Source organism: Cyprinodon tularosa, unplaced genomic scaffold (genome assembly GCF_016077235.1).
Source record: "Cyprinodon tularosa strain WSP-4 unplaced genomic scaffold, ASM1607723v1 ctg167, whole genome shotgun sequence".
NCBI lineage: Eukaryota > Metazoa > Chordata > Actinopteri > Cyprinodontiformes > Cyprinodontidae > Cyprinodon > Cyprinodon tularosa.
In genome coordinates, this window is record NW_024038504.1 from 69,933 (window position 1) to 90,889 (window position 20,957).

Sequence of the window (20,957 nt, forward strand, 5' to 3'; positions counted from 1 at the left end):
AAATGCTAACGCTAATCGCGAAGCTAATCGCTAGCATGAGGCTAGTCAGGATGCTAATTTCAGATCGTTTTTGAGCTTCTTATTTGTTGTATTGTTGAATATGCTGCATTTTTCTTTACAATTCTGTCTTATGTGTTTAATAGAATTGGAACTGTTAAATCTAAATTGTAACACACTGTATATTTCATTTGTATTGCAGTTTTAAAAAAAATAACTGAGAAGATTCAGTAAAGCAGCCTCAATCACAGCTACTGGCTCTCTCGTTTGTTCGCTATCTGTCAGCCAGGACAGAATAGAACACAAAACAGGAAACATAACATCAAACAGAAGACAACAAAAGTAAACATAAATAAATGCCTAAATACGCCCACCATTAATTAATGTCTGATCTGATGGGGACATCAGCGGCAAAAATCAAATATGATTTTCCTTGTTTTAAAATGATCAACTGGATTTCATTTTTTTTTTTTTTGTTGTAGTGAAAAAAAAAATAAGTTTGAAATTCAAAATGCTCTTCCTCCATTTTTTTTACACCTCCCAACTAAGTAGGCCACTTGTGTTGATCTTTTCAAATCTAAAATAATACAGCAGGTTCAGGTGAAATTTCTAATAAAAAAAAAAAATCATGATAAAAAATGTTGAGACAATAAGTCAATTCTAAAAAATAAATGATTACATTTCATTTAAATTTTTATCATGATAGATTAAATGTTGTTAAGTTCTCTTATTGTGTTTGATTACATATAAAATCATCATGATAAAAATAAATAAAGGCTTAAAGACATTGGCATGTATGTAATGAATTTCTATTGTGTGTTTTACTACGTGAATTGAGTTATTGAAATAAATAAACTTTCAGTTATAATTCTAAAAAGAAAAGAACCTGTAGTTCTATGTATTTTCATTATATTTGTTGAATCTCTTAGGGTAACTTGAGGGACAACCTATTCTCATTATGAGTGCGTATGACATCATACGAAAAGTTATGCACCGTAATTTCGTACGTTTTGGACCGTTTTTTCATCGTATGCGCATGCGCGTCTGACGCACCATTCACGAATATAGAATATAAATTACAATTAGCCCTAACCCTGACCCTAACCCTCAGATATAAAACAGCAAGCAACATAGTTAGAGACATGAAGAAGTGATGATTGCACTGTTTTTCCCAGTTTTACGTCCGTCCGCGGATCTGCTTTTTTTTTTTCTGTCTGCCAGCGCATGCGCACTGATGTGGTTGCGTACGAAATACGTGCGAAATACTGTGCATAACTTGTCGTACGATTTCATTTTGGTGCAGGTTGCTTCAGGAATCATTACAAACTGGCCTCAGTCTCACCCAAATTCAAAAAGCTCACAGCTTTTGGGCTTAGCAAGCTACTGTTGTAGTAAATGTAATACGGAAACTATACCTGATCCACCTTATGTTGCCTAGCAACATTGCTACCAGCAAGTTTTGAATCTTCTTGGGTGGTATAAGATAGGTAATGAGGTCTTTGAAGACAGTAATACTTTAGTTAAATACTGTTTATAAATGTCTGTATTTGATTGTAAAACTGAAATACAAAACTATGAGAAATCTTAAAAAATATTCAAGGAAAATTACATTTAAAAGCATATATTTTTCTTTCAAAAACGTTTTATCTGATCAGTAAAAAAAAACAATAATAACCCAAATTGAACAAAGAAGAAAGTTATTGTTTAAAAAACAGCATTCTTTAAACTATTTTAAAAATGCATTCTGTGTTCAGCAGTTGGGATTAGAATCTGAGCTTATAAAAGGACATCAACCCACTCAGTGTTCTTATCTGCTCACGACCTTCATCGAGACAGATCAGTTTTGAGAAGCTCGTTCGAACCTTAGCGAAACCAGCCAGACATCGTTCTCAGATATCACACGCCTTTTAGGTAGATATTCTGATTGATAGAAAGTTAGCCATGGAGCAAAAACAGATTTTTTTTGGAAACAAAACCTCTCCAGCTAAACTTTCATGGGAAGACATGATTGACCTCCCCATCCAGGTCGACTATGACGCCATTATTTTCCCAGCTGAAGATGACAGCTCTGTCACCAGCGAGCTGCATCTCAGCAAACCAGAAGACGGTCCAGAGATCCAAGGGGAAACCGTTTCTTCTGGAACAATTGAGGCTTCCCCCTTAGTGGAGGTTAAGCTGAAATCCTCTCTCGCTGCTGACTCTACGTCTCTCAACGAGGTCCAGCAAGCATGTCAGCCATCTCCGCGGTTAGAAGAACCAAAGACTCAGCCCAGTGCGGGTCTTTCTTCTGAGGCACCGTACTCACACCATCATGGTAAGCGTTTTGTTGGTCAATACAAACATGCAGATTGGCCACATTTAGATAACCTAGTTCATTATGTGTCTCCCAAACCAGATAAAAACAAGAGAAAGCCATGGCACACCGGGGCCAACAGAAAAACTGATGTTGACCGCCCCAAGTTCTATCAAAGCAACAGGATGCTACGCCATGCATCAGCGGTTACGATGATACCTCGCTCGATGTGCATCGAAGAGGCTATCAAACATATCAGCGACCTCACTCAGCAGGTTACTGCTCTAAAAACAGAGCTGCACGAAAGGACTTGTGATCTACATGAGGAGAGAGAACGAAGAATCGAGTTTCAGGTTGACTGCAAAACTCAGATCAAACAAATCGCAGAACTGGAAAAATGTTTAGAACGTGAACGTAGCATGAGACTCAAAAGTGAAGAGAAAGAGGAGAAGCAGGAAACATTCACTGTAACCCAGTCTACAGGTGCGTCAAAGTTACCACGCATTCCCACAGTTACAGTGTGCGTCAGTGTCCTGCATGAGCTGGCCTTCCTGAAGAGGCAGGCTGAGAAAAACGCCAGTAGAGAAGGGAGGCTGGCAGAGGCTTTTGTAGAAGAACGAGAGCTGAGGGTCAAATATGAGGAACAGCTGAAGACTAAAACTGAAAATGACTCCAGACTCAAGGAACAGGAGGAATTGATCAAATCTCTGAAGAGTCAAGTCTCACAATTGACCGCAGAGTTGAAACTTTCTTTGAAAAAAGAACATCATGACGCTTCCTCACAAACAGAGGAAGCCATGAAAACTGGAACTTCCAGTCAACAACAGGCACCCATGGAAAACAGGCCCCAAAGAAACAGATGTGGTTCCACAGTTAGAGGCCCCCACCATGAAAACAGGAGCGAGAATCCAAACGGAGGCTTCAACGCAAACCCAGGCGTCTACATAAATGGTGGCCATCATCTGAATAGAAGCCACAATCGAGACGCAGGACTGTACATGAACCAAGGCCCCCCCACACATGGAAACCACCATCCACACAGAGACCTCCAGGCAAACAGAAGATTTCCTCCCTACAGAGGCTACTAGACAAACACAGGCCACCAGGTTGTCAGAAGAATCCAGCTTCAATGTGTTTTCTGGCATGAATAAAGGCAACAGCTTTTAATATGCACATAAAAAAATAAAATAAATAAAAAAAAAAACTTTTGGCTGTGCCATTGTGTTTTTATTTTGGTAATTAAAAGCTAGTCGGCTAAAGCAATCGGCCAAGTACAATGTTATGTTCGTGGATGTTTTAAAAAAAAAAGAATTTTCAATTGCTGAGAATATGGTTCAGAAAATAGTTTTCTTTAAACCCAATATTTTTCTAAAAACTGCATTTATCATTTTTTAAAGCCGTATGTCACTTCATTGTTTTTTTCCTCTCTCTCATTCCCTGAAAGTTCGCTGTAATGGTAGGTTAACAACACCCTTCCTCCACCTCTGGAGCCTGGCAAAGTTCAGGTTCTAGTTTTCGACAAAATAATTTGTTGTATATCAAAGCTAGACATCTCTCTATGATTTGCTGTATTGGTGTAAACATCGTCCATTTAATAAATGTAGCGCTTCATGTAATAAAAAGACATTTTGTAATAAATAATAAGTCTTCAAACTTTTTTAAAAAGAGAAACGCATCATTATTGTAAAAACCTATGCTTAGCGTGAACATTCATGCATTCCAATGCTGAAGGAAAATCTTTCTGCATACAGTAGTTATGTAAGTACATAACTCTAGTTTTTATGACGTTCTTTTAGGTTTTTCATTTACATAAAATGTTGAATATTTCCACTTTATAGTAATATTTAATATTTATCATTCATTCTTATGAATTAATCTTATTCTTAGGAACCACTTATTAGACCATTTTCAAACCCTTTTATGTTTTTTTGTCTGCAATGTATTGTCCAGAAGCTAAATAGATCCTGTACAAGTTGCTACACTCTTAAAAACGTAAACACAAATCAAGTGTCCTGCTCAGACAGCAGCCAGTAAGTGATTACTGGTATGCAGGGGTGGACTGGGACAAAAAATCGGCCCTGGCATTTTGGACTACACTGGCCCACCACATTCTTTTTGGTGTACTGAATGTGTATACCAACTGCGCAATACCTTGAGGCCAGGTTAATGGAAATTAGTGAGAGTGGACACTTAAAATACTTCCAAAAAATACTTAATTTGTTAACACTGTAAAATGTAAACTCCATCACAGCACAGCAACAATTCTTAGATCAGAGAGAGAGAGAGAGAGAGAGGTCACAGTCAATCACACATATCACGTTATATCATCATAAGAAGGTATTGTAAGTTGCTCATCAGATCTATTCAGTCTTCCAGATACTGTAGGGTAACATTGGACTACTGAGCACTCATTGTGTAAAAAAGGATGCCAATGACAAAATGATGAACCATTAGAAATCCTGTCAGAGAGGATGCAGTCAGTGTAGGCTACAAGAAATCATCATTAGCCACTAGTGCTAGCTTGAAGTTTATGGGTAGCAGCGCCTGTGTTTACTAAACTAACTTTACCATGGAACATTAACCAGCATATTTTTATTTGGGTTATGTTATTTTATCATATTCATCAAGGGGTTGGTTGGTGTATCCTATCATCGTTACCAGACATCCCAAGTTCCAAAAACTCATTTCAGGGAGATGCTTATCCCCCAACCGCCCGCCCCCCCTGGGGACAACGGATAAATAACCGTGCCCCATACATACACACTTAAAAAGAAAAGAACCTGCAGTTCTATGTATTTTCATTATATTTGTTAAATCTCTTAGGGTAACTTGAGGGACAACCTATTCTCATTATGAGTGCGTATGACATCGTACGAAAAGTTATGCACCGTAATTTCGTACGTTTTGGACGTTTTTTTCGTTGTATGCGCATGCTTGTCTGACGCACCATTCACGAATATAGAATATAAATTACAATTAGCCCTAACCCTGACCCTAACCCTTAGATGTAAAACAGCAAGCAACGTAGTTAGAGACATGAAGAAGTGATGATTGCACTGTTTTTCCCAGTTTTACGTCCGTCCGTGGATCTGCCTTTTTTTTTCTGTCTGCCAGCGCATGCGCACTGATGTGGTTACGTACGAAATACGTGCGAAATACTGTGCATAACTTTTCGTACAATTTCATACGAACTGATAATGAGAATATGTTGTGAAGGACTACATATTAAAAAGATGTTTCCGTACTTATTCTAGAATGTTCTGTTATGGGCATTGTCATTTTAAAAACTCCTCTATGTTTGATATTATGCTTGAGTATTTTCTCAAACAAAATAGAAAAAATGATAGCTATCCCCTAAATCCGTTGTAAGATCTCTTCTGTGTTCTTCCTCCATAAATCTATTTATGGTCTGTTTGTTTTTTTGTTTTTGTTGTTGACTATGTTCTTTATTGGTGGGTAGGAAGGGAAAGAGTCTGTTATAATCAGCTGATTTCTTCTAAAGCACTTTCTGTGGCACATAGCTTTATAAAAAGTACTAATAAATCCTATTAAACTAAATCGACCAGAGTTTTTTTTTCTCCTCTTGGTTCTGATCTTTTGTCCAGGTCTGATTTAAGCCCAGCAAAATCTGGTCCAGACCAAATAACTGGATGGAGTCTAACTTGCTGAAATGGTCTTGATCCACTTCCTATTGGACTCTGGTGCAGGTTGCTTCAGGAATCATTACAAAATGGCCTCAGTCTCACCCAAATTCAAAAAGCTCACAGCTTTTGTGCTTAACAAGCTACTGTTGTAGTAAATGTAATACGGAAACTATACCTGATCCACCTTATGTTGCCTAGCAACATCGTTACCAGCACGTGTTGAATCTTCTTGGGTGGTATAAGGTAGGTAATGAGGTCTCTGAAGACAGTAATACTTTAGTTAAATACTGTTTATAAATGTCTGTATTTGATTGTAAAACTGAAATACAAAACTATGACAAATCTTAAAAAATATTCAAGGAAAATTACATTTAAAACATATATTTTTCTTTCAAAAACGTTTTATCTGATCAGTAAAAAAAACAATAATAACCCAAATTGAACAAAGAAGAACGTCATTGTTTAAAAAACAGCACTTTTTAAACTATTTTAAAAAAATGCATTCTGTGTTCAGCAGTTGGGATTAGAATCTGAGCTTATAAAAGGACATCAACCCACTCAGTGTTCTTATCTGCTCACGACCTTCATCGAGACAGATCAGTTTTGAGAAGCACGTTCGAACCTTAGCGAAACAAGCCAGACATCGTTCTCAGATATCACACGCCTTTTAGGTAGATATTCTGATTGATAGAAAGTTAGCCATGGAGCAAAAACAGATTTTTTTTGGAAACAAAACCTCTCCAGCTAAACTTTCATGGGAAGACATGATTGACCTCCCCATCCAGGTCGACTATGACGCCATTATTTTCCCAGCTGAAGATGACAGCTCTGTCACCAGCGAGCTGCATCTCAGCAAACCAGAAGACGGTCCAGAGATCAAAGGGGAAACCGTTTCTTCTGGAACAATTGAGGCTCCCCCCTTAGCGGAGGTTAAGCTGAAATCATCTCTCGCTGCTGACTCTACGTCTCTCAACGAGGTCCAGCAAGCATGTCAGCCATCTCCGCGGTTAGAAGAACCAAAGACTCAGCCCAGTGCGGGTCTTTCTTCTGAGGCACCGTACTCACACCATCATGGTAAGCGTTTTGTTGGTCAATACAAACATGCAGATTGGCCACATTTAGATAACCCAGTTCATTATGTGTCTCCCAAACCAGATGAAAACAAGAGAAAGCCATGGCACACCGGGGCCAACAGAAAAACTGATGTTGACCGCCCCAAGTTCTATCAAAGCAACAGGATGCCGCGCCATGCATCAGCGGTTACGATGAGCCCTCGCTCGATGTGCATCGAAGAGGCTATCAAACATATCAGCGACCTCACTCAACAGGTTACTGCTCTAAAAACAGAGCTGCACGAAAGGACTTGTGATCTACATGAGGAGAGAGAACGAAGAATCGAGTTTCAGGTTGACTGCAAAACTCAGATCAAACAAATCGCAGAACTGGAAAAATGTTTAGAACGTGAACGTAGCATGAGACTCAAAAGTGAAGAGAAAGAGGAGAAGCAGGAAACATTCACTGTAACCCAGCCTACAGGTGCGTCAAAGTTACCACGCATTCCCACAGTTACAGTGTGCGTCAGTGTCCTGCATGAGCTGGCCTTCCTGAAGAGGCAGGCTGAGAAATACGCCTGTAGAGAAGGGAGGCTGGCAGAGGCTTTTGTAGAAGATTGAGAGCTGAGGGTCAAATATGAGGAACAGCTGAAGACTAAAACTGAAAATGACTCCAGACTCAAGGAACAGGAGGAATTGATCAAATCTCTGAAGAGTAAAGTCTCACAATTGACCGCAGAGTTGAAACTTTCTTTGAAAAAAGAACATCATGACGCTTCCTCACAAACAGAGGAGTCCATGAAAACTGGAACTTCCAATCAACAACAGGCACCCATGGAAAACAGGCCCCAAAGAAACAGATGTGGTTCCACAGTTAGAGGCCCCCACCATGAAAACAGGAGACAGAATCCAAACGGAGGCTTCAACGCCAACCCAGGCATCTACATAAATGGTGGCCATAATCTGAATAGAAGCCACCATCAAATGGCAGGACTGTACATGAACCAAGGCCCCCCCACACATGGAAACCACCATCCACACAGAGACCTCCAGGCAAACAGAAGATTTCCTCCCTACAGAGGCTACTAGACAAACACAGGCCACCAGGTTGTCAGAAGAATCCAGCTTCAATGTGTTTTCTGGCATGAATAAAGGCAACAGCTTTTAATATGCACATAAAAAAATAAAATAAAATAAAAAAATTTTTTTTGGCTGTGCCATAGTGTTTTTATTTTGGTAATTAAAAGCTAGTCGGCTAAAGCAATCGGCCAAGTACAATGTTATGTTCGTGGATGTTTTAAAAAAAAAAGAATTTTCAATTGCTGAGAATATGGTTCAGAAAATAGTTTTCTTTAAACCCAATATTTTTCTAAAAACTGCATTTATCATTTTTTAAAGCCGTATGTCACTTCATTGTTTTTTTCCTCTCTCTCATTCCCTGAAAGTTCGCTGTAATGGTAGGTTAACAACACCCTTCCTCCACCTCTGGAGCCTGGCAAAGTTCAGGTTCTAGTTTTCGACAAAATAATTTGTTGTATATCAAAGCTAGACATCTCTCTATGATTTGCCGTATTGGTGTAAACATCGTCCATTTAATAAATGTAGCACTTCATGTAATACAAAGACATTTTGTAATAAATAATAAGTCTTCAAACTTTTATAAAAAGAGAAACACATCATTATTGTAAAAACCTATACTTAGTGTGAACATTCATGCATTCCAATGCTGAAGGAAAATCTTTCTGCATACAGTTATGTAAATACATAACTTTAAAGTTTTTATGATGTTCTTTTAGGTTTTTCATTTACATAAAATGTTGAATATTTCCACTTTATAGTAGGGCTGGGCGATATGGAAAAAAAACTATATCACGATATGGATTATTTTATATCACGTTAACGATATATATCACAATATACCACAACTGAAGTTGCATTTTATGTTTTCTGAAGGGGAAAAAGTGAATGCTACAGCACCTTTGTGTGTAAACACAACACTCACAGGTGCAGTAGCCTTCACTTTTCCCCCCTTCAGAATAAATTAAACTATCAGTGCGTCCAGTAATGGATGCGTATACTGTAAAAGCACACAGTTCATTGGTGTAAGCATATTAGTAAAACCAATAATAGTAAAACTAGCGAACGCACAAAAGTGCATAGCAATGTCAGGCTCATACCTTGGGCGAGCATCACTCCGGTGTGGTCCTCAGGAAAGTACACGGTCTGTAGACACCGAGCACGGAGGGTCCAGTCCTTGATGAAATGGATGGTGAGACTCATATAAAGCTGTGTTGCTCTACTCATCCACATGACCGTAGTCAACGCATAATGCGTCGCACCACTGCGTACCTCTCTCTCCACTTCAGCCCGACAACTAGCATATAAGCCAGGCAGCTCCACTTTACTGAAATGTTTTCTACTAGGCATCACATATCTGGGATCGAGTGTACGGACGAGGTCCCGAAAGCTGTCTTTCTCGACTATGTAAACGGGGGCCATGCCTTTACAGATATAGCGTGAAATAGCACCTGTGATCTGCTTGTGTCGCTGAGACGTCTTCTCAGATTGTGATCCTTGGGCGAATGCTTCTTTAAGCTTCGGCTGTGAGAATTTCTTTCCAGTGCTTCCTGTATTTTCATCCCTTGTTTGTTTTGATCGGAATGGTTGTAGTTTCCCGTGTTCTTGTTCATGATTTTTCTTCAGGTGGTAAAAGAGGCCGGAAGTATTTGCATCAACCGCTGGAACGGCTTTGCTGCACAGTTTACATATCGGCTGCGTTTGTTCTTTATCAGATGGCTGAAATCCGAAAAATAACCAAACAACCAAGCTGCCTCCCCTTTTGGGCAAAAGTGGTGTTTGTTGTGTCTGTGACCTGGCAACCGTTTCGGACTCTGTAACCGCTGCTGTGGTAACATCTTCTTGGGTGTCCATCATTCATTTTTTTTCAAGCCAGAAAGAAATTTGGCGGGCTCTCTCCGTCAGTAATGTCGCAAACGTATGGTGCAAAGCCCCGTGACGTAAAGCGGTGTAGTGTCGCAAAACCACGTTCTCTACACATTATCTTTTTATTCTCTTTTTTTTTTTTTCGTTATATACACTTAGAGTTTGCATAGCAAAAACGCAAAATGTTATATTAACAAATTATATTAAAATGTATATTAGCAGTAATAATAATAATAAAAAAGTTTATTGCGATAGAAAAAATAGAGGAGAAAGGTCACGATAGACATGTTTCTCTCGTCCTCACGATATATATCGCCATATCGCCCAGCTCTACTTTATAGTAATATTTAATATTAATCATTCATTCTTATGAATTAATCTTATTCTTAGGAACCACTTATTAGACCATTTTCAAACCCTTTTATGTTTTTTTTGTCTGCAATGTATTGTCCAGACGCTAAATAGATCCTGTACAAGTTGCTCCACTCTTAAAAACATAAACATAAATCAAGTGTCCTGCTCAGACAGCAGCCAGTAAGTGATTACTGGTATGCAGGGGTGGACTGGGACAAAAAATCGGCACTGGCATTTTGGACTACACTGGCCCACCACATTTTTTTTTGGTGTACTGAATGTGTATACCAACTGTGCAATACCTTGAGGCCAGGTTAACGGAAATTAGTGAGAGTGGACACTTAAAATACTTCCAAAAAAATACTTAATTTGTTAACACTGTAAAATGTAAACTCCATCACAGCACAGCAACAATTCTTAGATCAGAGAGAGAGAGAGAGAGAGGTCACAGTCAATCACACATATTATCACGTTATATCATCATAAGAAGTTATTGTAAGTTGCTCATCAGATCTATTCAGTCTTCCAGATACTGTAGGGTAACATTGGACTACTGAGCACTCATTATGTAAAAAAGGATACCAATGACAAAATGATGAACCATTAGAAATCCTGTCAGAGAGGATGCAGTCAGTGTAGGCTACAAGAAATCATCATTAGCCACTAGTGCTAGCTTGAAGTTTATGGGTAGCAGCACCTGTGTTTACTAAACTAACTTTACCATGGAACATTAACCAGCATATTTTTATTTGGGTTATGTTATGTTATCATATTCATCAAGGGGTTGGTTGGTGTATCCTATCATCATTACCAGACATCCCAAGTAACAAAAACTCATTTCAGGGAGATGCTTATCCCCCAACCGCCCGCCCCCCCTGGGGACAACAGACCCACACCGTGCCCCATACACACTTAAGGCCAGCAACTTTTCAACAACTGTTTATTAACTAACAGTAATTTCTTAAACACGAAACATAACAGTACTGGTCTTTTATTTTTAATACTTTCAATCTGGTAGCCTTGAACATCAGTTATGCTTTCTGTTTTTCATTCAGCATACAGTGCACCTCGCCATGGTGTCATCGTTCCTCAGTGAGGAACGATGACACGGCAGAGGTTCAATCCTCGAGTAAAAAACCAAAAATATAGGACTAATTTTACAGCAGAATATATTTAAGTATATCCACGTCCATTGAAGGGGAGGAATCCTCCCCTTCAACTACTGCAGCAGCCGCACTGACTTGTTCACTGCTCGGTTCGCTGTCGCCTCCACTACAACCACCACCACCATCATATTTCACATCAGACACCGGAGAAGATGAAGGGCCTGCTGTTGGGAACATGTCAGTCAGTTTGACACATTTCGCAGCGTCCGTTTAAAGAACTCGTTTCTTCACGTTTCTTATCCATTCCTACTGTGAACACCACTGCACAAAGTAGAGTCCTGCAACAGGTCGGGTACCCGCGGGTCCCCAAAGGGTCACCCGCTTAAATGCTCTTTTGCGGGTGAAAAATACATAAATAAAAATAAACGGGTACGCGGGGTCGGGCGGATATTTTTTTAGTGCGGGCGGGTAGTTGGTGATTTTTTTTTTATGCGTGTGTGTTGTTATGGACATCAGAAATGTTATATTAATCAGGCACTGGGGTCACCCTTGTTGTAGCTTAAAGCCCTGCCGGCAGTGTGGGCTTCCCTCCAAAAAGGCCACAGTCAGTGCATACATGTCTGCTGCAGTGTTAATGGCGCTGCTCTGCAGCGCAGCGTACTATAGCCTATTACTTGATGTGTTAACGGGTCGGGTTGCGGGTTAAATATCAACGGGTCGGGTCGGGTTCGGATTTGAATTGAAGATATCCGCGGGAACAAAGTTCCAATGGAGAGTGAAGGTGTTTTTCTACTTTCTGATTGGCCTAGCCCTTTAGACTGTCAGGGATGATAACCAATGGGCTGCAGAAGCCTGTGGTAAGGGCCTGATGATCGGAATAGACTCTTGCGCTGCTGATTTTATTTTTCTTCATGCATTATGCAAATATAACGAGGCTGATATATAATAATAATAATGATAATAATAATAATACATATTATTAATATACATGTTGGGTCTGCCGGCCCAAACAGCACGTCGGCCCACCAGGCAAATGCCCGGTACGCCCGATTACCAGTCCATGCCTGCTCATAAAGTATTTCTCACTTGCATGTTTAATGTGTTATATCCACAAATAGGCTGTCACAGGACCCCAATATCTTGTGCCTGTGTAACAATCATGATTGCCTGTTACCTCTCTGCCTGCGTGCAGTTTGATTTCCACATAGCCTCATGTGTGGACCTGTTTCTGCTCGCTCCTGTTAACTTTAGTTACTTTGAAAACCAAAACAAGCCAATCACAGGCTACTTTTCAGAAAATCCGCATCTTGAGTTGTGATGTTGCCAAGGTAACCAGCAGAAACTGTCTTCACCTTTCCAGCTTAGGTTTGAGCTAGCTTGTAGTCTAACTCACGAAAGCTTTCCCTATTTTCAGTGCTAATTGCTACCATGCGATCATGCTTATTGTGAGGGATTGCCTTTGAGTCAATGAGTCGATGCAATCAGCTAGTTTACCTTAGATAGAAAACTCTGAATCAATTTGACTGGATGATCTGGTTAAATTATCCCTGTAAAGTGCTTTGAGATGACATCTGTTGTGAATTTACGTTATATAAATAAGCTGAACTGAATTGTTTCTGCTCTACCATGCCTCCTCTTTAGCATCGCTGATGACGGACAGCAGGAACGTCACAACACAGGAAAACATTCCTTTCAAGGAGACATTATCCATTAATTGTATGGTACAAATTTGAATCTAATAAACCATTAGGCAACATTAATTATCTATTTACATCCCTACTGGGTATAAACACATGTTCGTAGATCTCAGCTCAATAAAATGGTAAATGGCATGTACTTATATAGCGCCTTTTTTCAAGTCAGGAGACTTGACCAAAGCGCTTTACACTACATTCATTCACCCATTCACACACACACTGATGGTGGCAAGCTACACTATAGCCACAGCTGCCCTGGGGCTCACAGACAGAAGAAGGGCTGCCGTACACTGGCACCACCGAGCCCTCTGACCACCATCAGTAGACAATGCAGGTGAAGTGTCTTGCCCAAGGATACAACGACACTGAAAGGCGGAGCCGGGGCTTGAACCGTCAATCCTTCCATTTCAGGGCAAACTCCTACATCCAACGCCACTGGAAAGCATTTTTTGTGTCAAATATAAGACATGGGTTTAGGGTTTCCTTGAGTCCATTGATGCACAGTAGATATTGCTGAACTTACTAAGCCCAGTTAGCATTAAGAAGGATCTAGAACTCAAGGACCCCAAATATTGTTCTAAGTGGTGATGAAATATTTGCCTATCAATGAATATTCTTACATTAAGAGCCATTTGGACGATTGACTGGGACATATATGACAAATGATCAAATATATCATCCCTAAAACAAATTATGAGAGAATTATTATTCACCTCACTGCTAAACTGATGCTCATTTACAAAATGAAAGCTGTACAAAATGACATTTTGTTTTGTATACACTCTGTGAACACAAAATGACAATAAAAGTTGTCTAAGTCTACTGAGAGAAAACATCCAAACCATCTAACCTTAATGCAATCTGGAAAAAATAATCATTCTTTTAATTGTATTTAAATCTCTTTTTTTTGCCAGAAGTTAACATCTGTTTCAAGTGAATAATACATAAACATTGAAATAAACATGAGATATAGAATTGTGTGTAATTATGCATTCAATTTAAAGAAATAATCAAATGTAAATTTGTTCACAGTTAGCATTGTCAGAGTTTCTAATAGACTGTTGAAAAGTCCTTTGGTAACTGCATGAGAGCCCATAAAGACCAGTTCATCCATCAGGCCTGTCTGGACTCCACAGCTGCTGCACAGGGCAACAACATATCATTGACAAAGTTGGTTAATTCACACATTACTCACACTACTTTGGAACTGCTAAATGCACAACCCCAGACTGGCTTTGATTTAGAGGCACCGCCCGCAGCAAACATCAATATCAATTACTGCTGCTAAAAGACATATTTAGGAAAAGGCTTACCACATTTATAAAACAAAGAATATTTGCATGGAATTTACTTAACAATAACGTTATGCTTTCAATAGTTTTAATTTACAGCCATTATCAAATGCATGCATATTACCAATAGAGTATCATAATAAGTCCAATTTAGCACAGTAGGAACATGAATGCATTTATTGACTTCATACAAAAACCCCAGCCCACAATAAATGTTGTTAGACCTTTTTTTTCTCCCTGAATTCGTTAACAGCGTTACAGACATTGTTACATATCTACATCAGAAAATAAAGTAATTGTTGTTGAGAGGTAGATCTGTATGGAGTGAATTTAGTTTCATTATTATTGCAAACGCGAAACAGGATTTACAAACTGAAAATTGAAAAAGAAAAAAATCTAAATAGAATTAAAAATAAATGCTATCCAGAAATTAAACATGGAAAAGTTTTGACATTGACTTTATAGCTTCTTTCCCTTTCATAATACATGTTTTTATTGTAGTTTTTTCCAATTTTTTTTTTAAATTTAATTATTTTTTTACAGGTTTTGGCTAATTGCATTCTTTTCCTTTCTGTGTGTTTAACATATCAGATTCCTTCATTTCTGGGGCGGTCTTTCCACTGGAGTTTTTTCTTTGTGTGAGTTTTTCAGATTGAAATGAGCTGTACTCATATAGCACTTTTTCAATTCAGGAGACTTCAAAAAAAGCGCTTTACACTACATTCAGTTACTCACCCATTTACGCACAGTCGCACACTGATGATGTTAAGCTACAGTGTAACCATAGCTGCCCTGGGACTCGCTGACAGAAGCGAAGCTGCAGTACACTGGCGCCACCGGGCCATCTGACCACCATCAGCTGACAATTAGGGTGAAGTGCCCTTCCCAAAGACACAGTAACACTGAAAGCCGGTGTTCTGTCAGATGAGCATACCCCATCAGACCAGCATACTAGGGATGCACGATATAATCGGCCCCCTATCGGTATCAGCCTGTATCGGCCTTAAAACTGAATATCGGACATCGGCCACCCCACCGATATTTAACCCGATATTTGATCAGCTTCTGAGTTTCTAAAGTCTAAAAAAAAAAAAAAAAAATACTACTTCTTCTTCTTCCTCAAAAACTTCTTTTTTACAGACTTAAAAACTTCTAAAGACGAAGGAAAAAATATTGATACATTAAAATATCACAATATCTTCATATGCTGATATATTGCCATTTAAAAACACCATATCAATCTCTTTTACTAATGAAATATTGCTATATGTCATCGTTATGCTACGAAATCCCCCGAAAATTCACGAAATTTTGCCATATTTTTATATGTTGATATATTGACGCGGTATCGATCTATTTCACTAACAAAATCCCACAAGAATTTGCAAAATATCACGAGAGTTTGTAACAGAACAATGAAATTTCACGCGATTTTGAGAGTAAAATAGATTGATACCGCGTTTTTGAAAATCTATTTGATATCAGCATATGAAAATATATTTGAGTATATTATTTTTCAAAGTGTCAGAAATGGATAACAAAACTGCTATTTTCAATGACTACTTATTTTTGTCCAGCTTTAACATCAGTATCGATATCGGTTATCGGCTACATGAGTTTTAAAATATCGACATATCGGATATCGGCCAAAATCCCAATATCATGCATCCCTACAGCATACCCATAGTCAATACCTGTTTACCCATTTAGTTTATCCCTTTAGTTTATTCCTTTATTTTTGTACTAAAAATACACTTTAACCCTGTAATGCCAAATGTATCATATTTGATACATACGGTTTCTGAAATGTTTTGCGTCTGACACTTTTTGCATAATTGAATGGTAAAAACTCTGCTCAAAATCCTATTGTACACAATCAGATATACCTGATAACAGAGGGCAGAAGACTACACAAAAAAATTATCTTGACTTATCGCATAGTAATACATTATTAATATCAAAAATGTATTTCTGTTTTTTCTTTATACACATTTTGTTAAAAGGCCAAATAAGGATTTCAAACCAAAAAAAAGTAATTTTCTGTTTTGTTTTATTCTTGGATCTGACTTTAAAGGGTTAAACTACCTCAATGTGTGTGTATTCCTTTAGTCATGCACAAAAAGAAAAACGTAATTAATTACTTTTTGGTGTTTTTTTTAAGCGTATGTCGATCTTTTTTTGTAAAAAAAAGGGATACACGCCTGTTGAGGTAAAGTCTATTTTTCGTACAAAACTAAAGGGATAAATGCAAATCTGACATCTTGCGTAGGCGTATTGACTACAGGTATGCTGGTCTGACAGAACACCGGGACTTGAACCGAAGGCCCCCCAAATTGCAGGGAAAACTCCTGCACCCAACACAACTTTTTCAAAGTTTTTTTTTTGGATTGTAATTTTTATGTATAAGATATGTTTGTTTTGTTTTTTTGTTTTTTTGCTTGCAGCAATGCTAGGATCCAAAGACTTTAGTACAGCCATTTTTTTCTCAATCAATCCATTTCACAGTTCCCTAAATATGAGATTTTTTGAAGTTCCAGAAAACAACAATCATTTAATAAATGAGGAAATAGAACACACAATTCTATCTGGTGAATTATATTACATGAATAATAAAAACAAAACAAAAAAACTAAATCAGATTGGTTCTTATCATTTTTTTTTCTATATTAATATTGATTAAAGCTGTGAGAAAAAGCCAACGGCTGGAAAAGTCTTACTGATGAGCAAAATACGAGTGATGATGTGTGCAAAAAATGTTTCTGCAAAATTATTGAGGTCTTCAGAGCTATGAGCTGTAACTGAATATTTTTGGCCCTTACTTTGTGATTCAAGTCTTTCTGTTTACTAATGTTGGAAACACAGAAGGCTACTGAAATCCCCCTCAAGATAAAAAGCCAATTTTCATTCAAAATAAAAGTGGTATAGCCTACTTGAGTTTGCTTGTTAAGTTATGTTTCAATTTAGACGTTCTATTGACCACCTGGGGGCCAGTTCTGGATTTGCAATGGGCCTGCTGTGGCCCAGAAGCTGTAAAACAACCACTTTAATAACACAGTTTATTAAAGCCTTTCCATTAAACACAATATAAACTTATCCTGATGCCAAATATTATTCTTTTGTTATTAACATTTAAACATAAAACATTTCAAGCCTCCGCTATTTAACTCTATGATGTACAGTTAAATTTGTATTTTTTATTCTTTCTTATTTTTTCCATGGAAAAATACATTCTGATGTCAAATATGACTTTGTGGGTTAAATAAAGGTTTGATCATAACGAAATGTTATGCATTTGATTTAAAAACAATTGGATATTTACTTGAAGCTGCAGGTTGAACAAGGGGTCAGTGACCTGGAATACAAAACTCATGGAGCCAAACGGCGTACTGCGATGAGGGTAAACAAACGCGGTGGAAAACCAAATGTGGGTTAATTAAATGAACTGAATTCTAAACATGAAGGCTACGTCCATAAAATGGTTTTGGGAATGTCTATGGTCAGAGCTTTGTGTTTGTGGAATGGTGTCATGCCTGACTGACTTAAAAACTTAAATATAAGCCGTTCTTTGTGCCAAAGACAGTAGCTACGTTTACATGGACACAACTAATCGGATTGAAGGCCTGATCAGATCAAAAATGTTTCATGTAAACATTTCAGACTGAAGATTCTAATCCGATTCGGTCCGATCGGATCTAAATTTAATTCCGAAAGAGAGAGGTGGTTTTTGCCGATCGCCATTCCGATTGGTGTCCATGTAAACACCCATTCGGATCTTAAGAATAAAATAATCTTCACTGCGCATGTGTGCGACGTCAGCGTGACGTTTTTCCGCCTTGTCAACAACAGGAAACCATAGATTATTATGCATATCTATGCAGGAAACCACCGGTCGCTCTCGCTCTTGTTGTGAACAACATGGCGGGAGGAGTCTAGGAACGCCGACTTATACACTCAAGTTCATTTAAAGGTGCAGGAAGCAGGAATTTATCCTCCTCTTCTTCCTCTTTTCTCTCTCCACAGCCCACTCGCTCTCCCACGCCGGTTCAATCGCTCATTCTCTACATTTTCTCTCGGACATTTCGCTGCCAAGCGCTTTTTTCCTCCTCTCTCCTTTTTTCTTTCCGCTCGCTCCGAGCGCATCGTTTGTCAGGCCTCCCAAAAATCAGACCCAGACAGAACTGCCAAGTTTGGCAGGAAGTTCTGCGCATGCTTAAAAGATTTAATCTGATCCAACGCTTGGTACATGTATACACACGTCCTGATCGGATCATTTCATTTAGTGTCCATGTAAACGGAGATTTTGAATTTCCGATCAACCAAGGTTTGGATCGGATCGGGGAAATTTTGCGCATGTAAACGTAGCTAGTGATAGAAAATAATATTATACATTAAGGAACTTTGTTGTAAAGGTTTAAATTTGAAGTATGAGACAGATTTAAGAAAACAAGGTTAAATGTGAAGCTGAAAACTCATTTTATTTAATTGTTCTTTGTGTTATGTTGCTCATCCAGTTGGCTCCAGAGAAGAAATGATGTCTAATGAAGACCTGCTTTGATCCACTGTGGACATCAACACTAAATAATTGGCAAAATGATCAGAGGATCTAAAGAAATATATCAGAACAGCTGTTAGACTTTTAACCCTTCTTTAAAAGAGAAAGTCTTTGTTCAAACGTCTTACTCAAAAAGTCCATTAAGTAAGCAAATAAAATAACTTCTGTACATATAAACATACATCCATACATCTTAAGTTATCTAAATTTTACCCCCTTCATGTCTGTTCAAACAAGTTGAGTTTATCCCTCTAGGTATAATTTACTTATATTGACAAATAAGTAAATCCATTTATCTTAGAATAAGTGTATTTTCCTTTGATTTCATGAATCATGGAAGATGATTTGCCAATGCAATAAGAAAAGCGACAACATTACCATGTTTCAATTGCAAAACATTTAATGGTCTTATTTTAAGACCATTAAATTTTATCTTTAAGATGGCGAAAGCGATAATGCTCCACTTGTGATAGTAAAACCTGTTCTGCTCTCTCTGGCATAAAGACAACAATCTCTATTTTCACACTGCCAGACAGGACACGCACGCACACACGCACACCTATTCTCATTCTGCTATCATAGTTAGAACCATGTGTTGACTTCCATTGATTTTCAGCCATATTCAACCCTTTTTATGCCCTAACCCTAAAACTAACCCTAAACCTAACCATTACCAATGCAAACCTCACCCTAACTATAACCAATTGGCACCTTAGCCCTAAACTTAACTATTAGCAAAATAGCTTGTGAAGAACAGCAAAATGTCCTCACTTTGCAACAACTGGTCCTCAATTTGATGGTGAAATTGGAAAAATGGTCCTCACTCTGAGGGCTAGATAGGTACACACACACACACACACACAAATAAAAAGATCATTAGATGTAAACCCATTAACAAATGACCATTGATCATTGATTTCCAAAGATTTAGCCAGTCTTCAGCCAATGTTTTTAGGGCCTAGGTGCTCGATTTTTATCAACCCTGTTATTCACCAGATTTGAAGTAGGGCTAAAACAAATAATCGGATTAATCGTGATTAATGGATTATCGAAATGATTATCAACTATTTTAGTAATCAATTAATTGGTAACTGGAGTATAGAGACTGTAAAACATAGAGCTGGAATTATACCAAAATTGTAAAAAGATTTTGCATTGAAAATAAACTTTTTCATCGGCAACATGCTCTACTCTGGATCTGTGGTTTTATTTGTTTTTAAGTTGGTTTAGATTCTGTAAAAATCTTAAAGGAACCTTTTGCAATCTGATTATTAATTCTTCAGTCGGAAAAAATAATAGGCAAATAATTCAATTAGCAAAATGATACTTTGTGTTATAGAATATATTCTGTTGAAGGGGCGTAGTCACATTATATGCTTGCATAAAGAATACCAAAAAATGTTTGATCATGATAAATCTCATATACATCAAGTGTCCATCCTAATAGCGTCCTTTCTGAGCCTAAATAGAATTCCAGTATTGGGCGCTATGAGAGGATATAAACAGAGACATGCGCCACCTGCTGGAAAACCAAAGAACTAACAGAAAGCCAGATGGTGACAATTAAGGTTTCTACTAAACGGAGCCTCCAGTAAATAAATGAAATAAATGGATCTAGAGCAACTCTAAGTTCTAGTCAATCCTCCCAAGAGGCTTATATAAGAACATCAAGGGGGAAAAATTCCTATTCCTGCCAAATGTAAACAGGGAAACGCCATCAAAGATCCAATCAGTCTATCTTTCACAATGGCTTTTGCACCTAGTCTGTAGAGACTAAGAATATGATAGCAACATCTTGTAAATATGTATTTGTATTTTAAATATACACAAAAGGCTTTATTCACTAACAACCTGGCAAAAACAAGGCACAAATACAAAAATTGAATAATATACCAGTAGGATGCAGTCATCTGTCAAAAAGACTTGTGTGTTTACAACCAGCATTGTCAAAAATGTCATCTACCTTGAAAATGCACCTTTAAATTGCTTCCTTACGTTTAAATATTTATAAGTATTTTTACTTCTAT